We start from the raw sequence: 7,955 nt of genomic DNA on the forward strand, positions 1-7,955 counted from the left end.
GGGGGTGACTCACAGAGCTCGCAGCGTTGGGCCGGTCCGGCGTGCCTCACTCCGTTTCTGCCCATTTGCCCATTTTAAAAACTGAGTTGTAAGCGTCCTTTCTGTGTTCTAGATACACTACCTTATCAGATATATGATCTGCAAATATTTTCTCCCATTCTGTCAGTTGTCTTTTCATTCTCTTTATAGTATCCTTTGAAGCACAAAAGTTTTTAATTTTGATGAACATCTGTTTTTGTTGTTCTTGCTGCTCTTGCTTTTAATATCATATCTAATTGGAAGTCTTAAAGGAGTTATTCTTATGTTATTTTCTAAGAGTTTTATAGCTTTAGTTCTTACACTTAGGTCTTTGATCAATTCTGTGTTAATATTTGTGTATTGTGTGAGAATTTCATTCTCTTTCATATGGCTATCCAGTATCTTGCACCATTTGTTGGAAACACCATTCTTTCTGTATTGAAAGGTCTTAGCACCCTCGTTGAAAATCAAATGACCATACATACATGGTTTATTGCTGGATTCTGTATTTTATCTCATTGGCCATCTGTCTATCCTTATTCCAGTACCACATTATTCTGATTACTATTTGTTTTTAGTGAGTTTTCAAATCGGAAAGTGTGAGTCCTGTTGTATTGTTCTTCTTTAGCAAGATCGTTTTGGCTATTTTGTGCCCCTCACAATTCCATATGGATTTTAAAATCAGTTTCTTTTCTACAAACAAGCCAACTGGCATTCTGATAGGTATCACATTGAATCTGTAGATCAATTTGGGGAGGATTTTTATCTTAACAATATTAAGTCTTCTGATTTATGATCATTCAAAGTTTTTGCATTTCTTTAGATATTCTTTAATTCCTTTCAACAGTGTTTTGAATTTCTGAGAGTATAATTTTTACACTTCTTTTGTTAGATATGTTCCTAAGTACTTTATTCTTTTTGATAATATCATAAATGGAATTTTTTTCTTAATTTCATTTTTTGATTATTCATTGCAAATATATAGAAATGCAATTTTTGTACATTGAAATTATATCATACAACCTTGCTGAATTGATTTATTAATTTTGGGTTTTTTTGACTGGTAAGGGGATTACAACCCTTGGCTTGGTGTTGCCCACACCATGCTCAGCCAGTGAGTGCACCAGCCATCCCTATATAGGATCCGAACCTGTGGCCTTGGTGCTATCAGCCCCACACTCTCCCGAGTGAGCCACAGAGCTGGCCCTTGATTTACTAATTTTAATAGTTTTTCTGGATTTCTTAGGATTTTCTGTATGAGACAATGTCATAGACGTTATACATGGTCTTATATCTTACCTTCCAAAACAAATTATTTTATTTCTTTTCCTCACCTAATTGAACTGGCTAGTACCTCCAATATAATGTGAAATAGAAAACGTGAGAGTGGACAACCTTTTCTTCCTGAATTTAGGAAGAAAGAATCTAGTCTTTAACCATTAAGTATCATGATAGCTTTGGCGTTATTATACATACTCTTTATGAAGTTGAGGAAGTTCTAACCTATTCCATGTTTGTCGAGTGCTTTGATCATAAGTGTGTTGCATTTATTCAAATTATTTTTCTTCCTATGTTGAGGTGATCATATAGTTTTTGTTTTTTCATTCTATTGATATGGGATATTACATTAATTGATTTTGGGATGTTAAACCAAATTTGCATCCTTGTGATAAATTCCATTTGTAATTGTCATAAATTTGTTTAACATACTTGCTGCCTCAGCATCCATTTTTAGGATCACATGAGTTGTTTGATACCCAGCCATACACCATCTCCTCTGGACTAGTTAAAATTTTCCCTCCCCATGTGGTTATTTGCTATATAGCCCACCTATTCCTCATAGCACTGACCCCATACCCAACACATCCCACAGCTGTTGACCCCAATAAAACCTTGTGATCAACACCTGAGTCATGTAAATAAGCCCCCACTTCATGCATGTTTTCTTTAAACTAGCAAATCCACATTACCCATGGGAAAGCTTAAGGGATAATGCTCATGGACCTTAATAAGGTATAGTCCTACAAGTTCTCTCTCTATCCCCTGCTTCCTACCCACTGGTTGAGCTCCTCGTAGTCTCCAGATTGTCACTGGCCTCCCTTTGTCACTCCTGACCTCTTGGGACCTATAAGTAATGATTTCTTCTGTGTTGAGCATTTTGGTTTCCTCATTGTGTCTCACCTGACTTCCACACCCAGAACTCACTAACTTTCCCCCAGTCTGGAGTTTCCTAGAAAGTGGCTATATTGGTTTCAGACTATGCTCAAAAGAGAGACTTAAGACCAAAATAGAAAAAAGTAACATAACAATAAAAATTACAACAGTAATGGTGATAATTATTTTTATATGTTTCTGGATTCAGTTTGCTAGCACTTTCTTGATAATTTTTGTTTCTACAGTCATAAGAAATATTAGTCTGTAGTTTTCCTTTTTTGTGATGCATTCGTGTGATATTACTGGACTCAGAATGACTTGGAAAGTATTCTCTTTATGATTTTTTGGAAGAGTTTTGGAAGGAATGTTGTTGATTCTTCTTTAAATGTTTGGTATAATTCACCAGTGAAGCCATCTGTTAAAGAGCTTTTCTTTGCTGAGAGATTTTTGGTTATTGACTCAATATCCATATTTGTTATAGGTCTATTTAATTGTCTATTTATTCTTATGTCAGTTTTTCTGGTTTGTGTCACTTAAGCTACCTAAGTCTTTTGTTATTTAAGAAATTTTTCCAAAATCAAATTCTAAAAGCTCAACATTTTAATATTAACTTTGAGGAATTCCCAGGGCCCTGGAGTTTGTCAAAGGATATATGAAAGATGTATCTAAACTAATTGGCTTATTTAATAAATTAGACTATATGGGAAAGCATTGTCAGTACTAAAGTGTTATGGATATGTGTTCCAAAATCTTGTAAGGTTCTTAAGTATCTGTGTCTTGATATAAATGCTACCAGTCATAATACTAGTTTAATTATAATTTTAAAATGTTGTCTTCAAATATTTCATTAAAAAACTCTGATAGGTACAGTTTCCGACAAGCTTTGAGTTCATAGCTTTAAACTGAAGTTCCAAAATTCTAATAAAGAAACTGATGGCTTTGTGAAATTGTTCACCAAGTTCAAAACAACAAAAGTTAATTAGTGAGCTCATTAAAAAAGTTATGTGTTTTTACAATTTCCTTATTGTAAAACACTGCTGGTTCTCCTAATGTTTTTCCAAATGTAAGAAAACTCTCTCCCTCTCTCTTCAGCTATCTATAACTAACAACAGTTTGGTAAAATGTCATTTAAAACAAAGATAAAAGCATTTGTTTTCTCCTTATTTGATACCCCCCAAAAAAATTTAGTAACTTTAAGTATTCTTACGATAATTATGAAAATGTGGCTATTTTTAAGTTTAATGAAAATTAACTGTCTCTCTCTTTATAACAGGATATAAAAACTTTGGTTAGAAGATAGCATGTCTCACTTCCAAGTTGTTGATCTCTCTTTCATGTTGTCAAAATTTGGCCTAAACTGCTGCTTCATCCTGCTGTTCATCTTTCCTCCCAACGTGGGACAGATCACCTGGGAAACAGCATTCCAGCCACGTGGGACACATACAATGAAAAGTAAGACCGTTTCAATCAAGATATTGATCATCAATGCTTTCATGAGGAATGCCTTGATCATAAAGGGGGAAATAACGTCTTCTCTACAAAAGCAGTTCTCTAAATTTTCCTGGCCTTAAAGAGGGTTTTTGCAACTTGGATGAGACATGCTGTTCTTAAACAAAAGACTCATAATTGATCAAAAGTTTTACATTAGACTAGACATTCTGAAAGCACTAATGTCCTGGACAGGTGAACTAATAATAACAAACTCTCTGGACTCAGAATCAACTATAATATGGAGCAAGATGCCTTTCCAGAGTTTCAACAATTGGTAATAACACCCAATTCACAGCACCTAGGATTGATGCTGCTGCAGCTGCCCTGAGAGATGATGACATCATCAGTACTCACCTGAAGTAAATTAAAAGGACTTGCCATGCTAAATTATACTAACTTTGCTTTAACAAAATGCTTTGTGTCTTAATGGTGCCAACTTGATCTATAGCTTTTGCTTTTTCTTTTAAATAAATAAAACGGGGGAGATGTGGAATGTTCATAAAGCAAATGTACTTCACAGGGCCTGGTTTTCCAAAGCCTTACAGTTTCAAATATTGACCTTGTGGAGGACTGGAAATTTTCCTCAGGCTATAAAGTCTCTGGTGTAAGATAAGGATTTGTGGCACAGAAAGTTTGCTGGCTCAAGAACAGACTAGCTACTGATTGTTCTGTAAAGATAGAGAGAAATTGCTGTAAGATCACTTAATTGTATAATAGAATGCCATCTGGCTTGTTTCACTGAAAGTTACCAGCCTGTATTGTTAAACTGTAACCCCACCTATGTTCTCTTCCTGTAACTTCCTGGTCTCAAAAATAAATGCAGGAAGAGAACCCAAATTCAGAGTTCATTTCCCAAGGAAGGGATGCCTCTCACTGGTGGGTACAGCAAGGTGTAGAGCTAGGGGTGTGTCTGGAGCTCACAGACCCCTCGAGCCCATTGACTAACTTTTCACATGCAGCTCTATGAGCTAGGTAACTGGCAAAAATGTCCTTGGAGCCTTGGTTAAAGAAAGAATACTCTTTATTCAGGAAGCACACATCTAAGAGCTAGGCAGTACAAAGTGAAACTCCAAAACTCCACTGCTTCTGGCAGAGTCCAAAGAAAATCTGAGCAGCTACCAGAAAAGTAAATGCTCTATTTTTAGACATGGACTGTGCTGGCCAGCTCTGCTTCACAAACTGTAGAACACACAATAGCAACAAACTAAAAAGATACGTGGGTGCACATGTGCACTAACTCCTCCCTCACACAACTTGGTTACAAGAAATGTGCTGCTTGACCCCCAACTGGACCTCAGCAGGGGCCTTGACTAAACTATTCTATTTCCCCCACATAAGGCTATCATTTGGAAATGAAGGACAAATAGTATATTTCTCGGACAAACAAAAACTGCAGGAGTTCACTACCACATGGCCAACCCTACAAGAAATTCTCAAGGAAGTACTGTGTTTGACACCACAAAAACAACCATCAGTGCCATGAATATGCAATAAAGAACAATGCCTATCTGCAAACGAAAAATGCTAAGAAAAGAGATAAGAAACAGTTTATCAATAACCCCAAGAAACCAACAAACACAGAAGACAAACAGAAAATTAGGAAGAAAGGAACAAAATGTACTTCAAAGATCTAAACAACAATCGTAAAATGCTAGGAGTAAATCAACACCTTTCCATAATAACACTAAATGTAAAGGGATTAAATTCCCCATTTGAAAGACACAGATTTACTGACTGGATTAAAAAGATGGACCCAACAAAATGCTGTCTCCAAGAGACTCACTTGACCTGCAAAGACAAACATACACTAAGAGCAAAAGGATGGAAAAAGGTATATCATGCAAGTAGAAATGAAAAACTAGCTGAACTAGCTATTCTTATATCAGATAAAATAGATTTTAAAGCAAAAACCATAAAAATTGATAAAGAAGGCCACTATATAATGATAAAAGTATCTAACCATCAAGAAGACATAACAAGCATAAATATATATGCTCCCAATGTAGGAGCAGCCAGATTTGCAAAGCAAACACTATTAGATCTAAAGAAAGAGATAGACACTAACACCATCATAGCGGGGGACCTTAACACCCCACTCTCATCATTGAACAGATCATCTAGGCAAAAAATCAAAAGAGAAGCACAAGATCAAAACAATAATTTAGACCAATTGGATTTGGCAGATATCTACAGAGCATTCCATCAAACAGCCTCAGAATATTTATTCTTCTCATCAGCACATGGAACATTCTCCAGGATAGACCACATAATAGGTCAACAAGCAAGTCTTAACAAATTCAAAAAAATTGGAATTACTCCACATATTTTTCCCAATCACAATGGATTAAAACTAGAAATTAATAATAAATGAAACTCTGAAAACTATGCAAACACATGGAAATTAAACAACATTCTACTTAATGACATGTGGGTCCAAGAAGAAATTTTAAAAGAAATCAAAAAATTTCTTGAAACTAAGGAATATAATGACACATCATATCAAAGCCTGTGGGATACTGCAAAAGCAGTATTAAGGAGGAAAGTTATTGCATTAAATGCTTACTTCAGAAGAATGGAATGATGGCAAATAAAAAACCTAACATTTCACCTTAAAGATCTAGAAAAAGAAGAACAATCCAAACCTAAAGTTAGTAGATGGAAATAAATAATTAAGATCAGAGCAGAATTAAATGAAATAGAAACCCTATAAACAATACAAAAGATAAATGAAACAAAAAGTTGTTTTTTTGAAAAGATAAATAAAATTGACAAACCTTTATCAAGATTAATTTTAAAAAGAACCAAATAACAAAAATTAGAAACAAAAAAGGTGATATTACAACTGACACCTCAGAAACACAAGGAATCATTAGAGACTACAAAGAAAAAGTATATGCCAACAAATTTGAAAATCTGGAGAAAATGGATAAGTTTTGGATGCATACAAACTATCAAAACTCACCCAAGAAGATATAGAAAATCTGAACAGACCTATAATAATAAAAGAGATTGAAGAGGTTATCAGAAGGCTCCCTACAAAGAAAATCCCAGGACTGAATGGGTTCACTGCAGAGTTCTACCAAATCTTCAAAGAGGAATGGATACCAATTCTCTTCAAACTGTTCCAAACAATTGAAACAGAGGCATGTCTCCCAAACTGATTCTATGATGCAAACATTACCCTGATACTAAAACCAGACAAAGATGCATCAAATAGAAAACTACAGGCCAATATCCTTGAAGAATATAGATGCAAAAATCTTCAATATAACACTAGCTAACTGTCCTGACTCACGGGATATTCAATGCAGACCCTGGAGGGGGGAGTGGGAATTGGATGGGACAAGAGACATGAGAAATGGAGACAAGACAGTATTCTGATCAAGTCTCATTTATTAGCCAGAATGTCACAGCTTATATAGACAGCAGGAGGGAATCAGCAGATAAGGAAGTATGCAGATGTTTTTGGGAAAAAAAACACAGGGCAAATCATTTCAGGAAATGGAACATTTCTCAGCTATCTAAAGCAAAGTAGCAGTGATCTACGCCTAGGACTGTGCAAGCAGTAAAAAGGAGAAAAGGGCGGAAAGGTCACAGCATTTATATCTTTAGTGTCAGAGGGCTATTGGCAGGGCTTCATGACCCTGGGCAGGCTATGACTGGGCTCTTTGGCCCCAGACAGGTCCCCCTTTTTTATTTTTTCAAGCCAAGAAAACCTCTCGGGAACTGTGCCTGTCTTAGGTTGGGGTAACCCATCCTGAGCATGGTACCCGTCATAGAAATGGGTTGCCATTAATGGCAGCCTTTTGTTTAGGGTGGTGTGGGGTACTTACCCTCCTACCTGTCTCTGGCTATCCAGTTCAGCTCACAGAGGTAGCATTTGTTAAGGTGAATCTAGTGGTATATAGGCACCACTTTGTTCTTGCATCTCAAGGCATTGATAATGGACCTGTATAGGCCTTGCCTGAATAGCCTCAATTTGTTGTTTAACAAAAGCTGTGACTTTATTAAGTAAAAAGGGCCCCAAAGAAAGCAAAAGAAGCAAGCCCACAAGTGGCCCTAAAAAGCGTAAGAGATAAGGCAGGAATCCATTAAGTCCAGTCCAAAGGGGCTTTTCTGCCAGTTGTTTTATTCTCTTTTCTAAGTCGTCTTGTAGTTGTTTGATATGGTCTCGAACTATCCCGGATTTGTTGGCATAGAAGCAGCATCTTTCCTGTAGGGCTAAACAAACACCTCCTTGTTCTGCAGTTAGTAAATCGAGACCTCTTCTGTTTTGTAAGACTACTTCTGCC

The sequence above is a fragment of the Galeopterus variegatus genome, unplaced genomic scaffold (assembly GCF_000696425.1).
Source record: "Galeopterus variegatus unplaced genomic scaffold, G_variegatus-3.0.2 Scaffold2281, whole genome shotgun sequence".
NCBI lineage: Eukaryota > Metazoa > Chordata > Mammalia > Dermoptera > Cynocephalidae > Galeopterus > Galeopterus variegatus.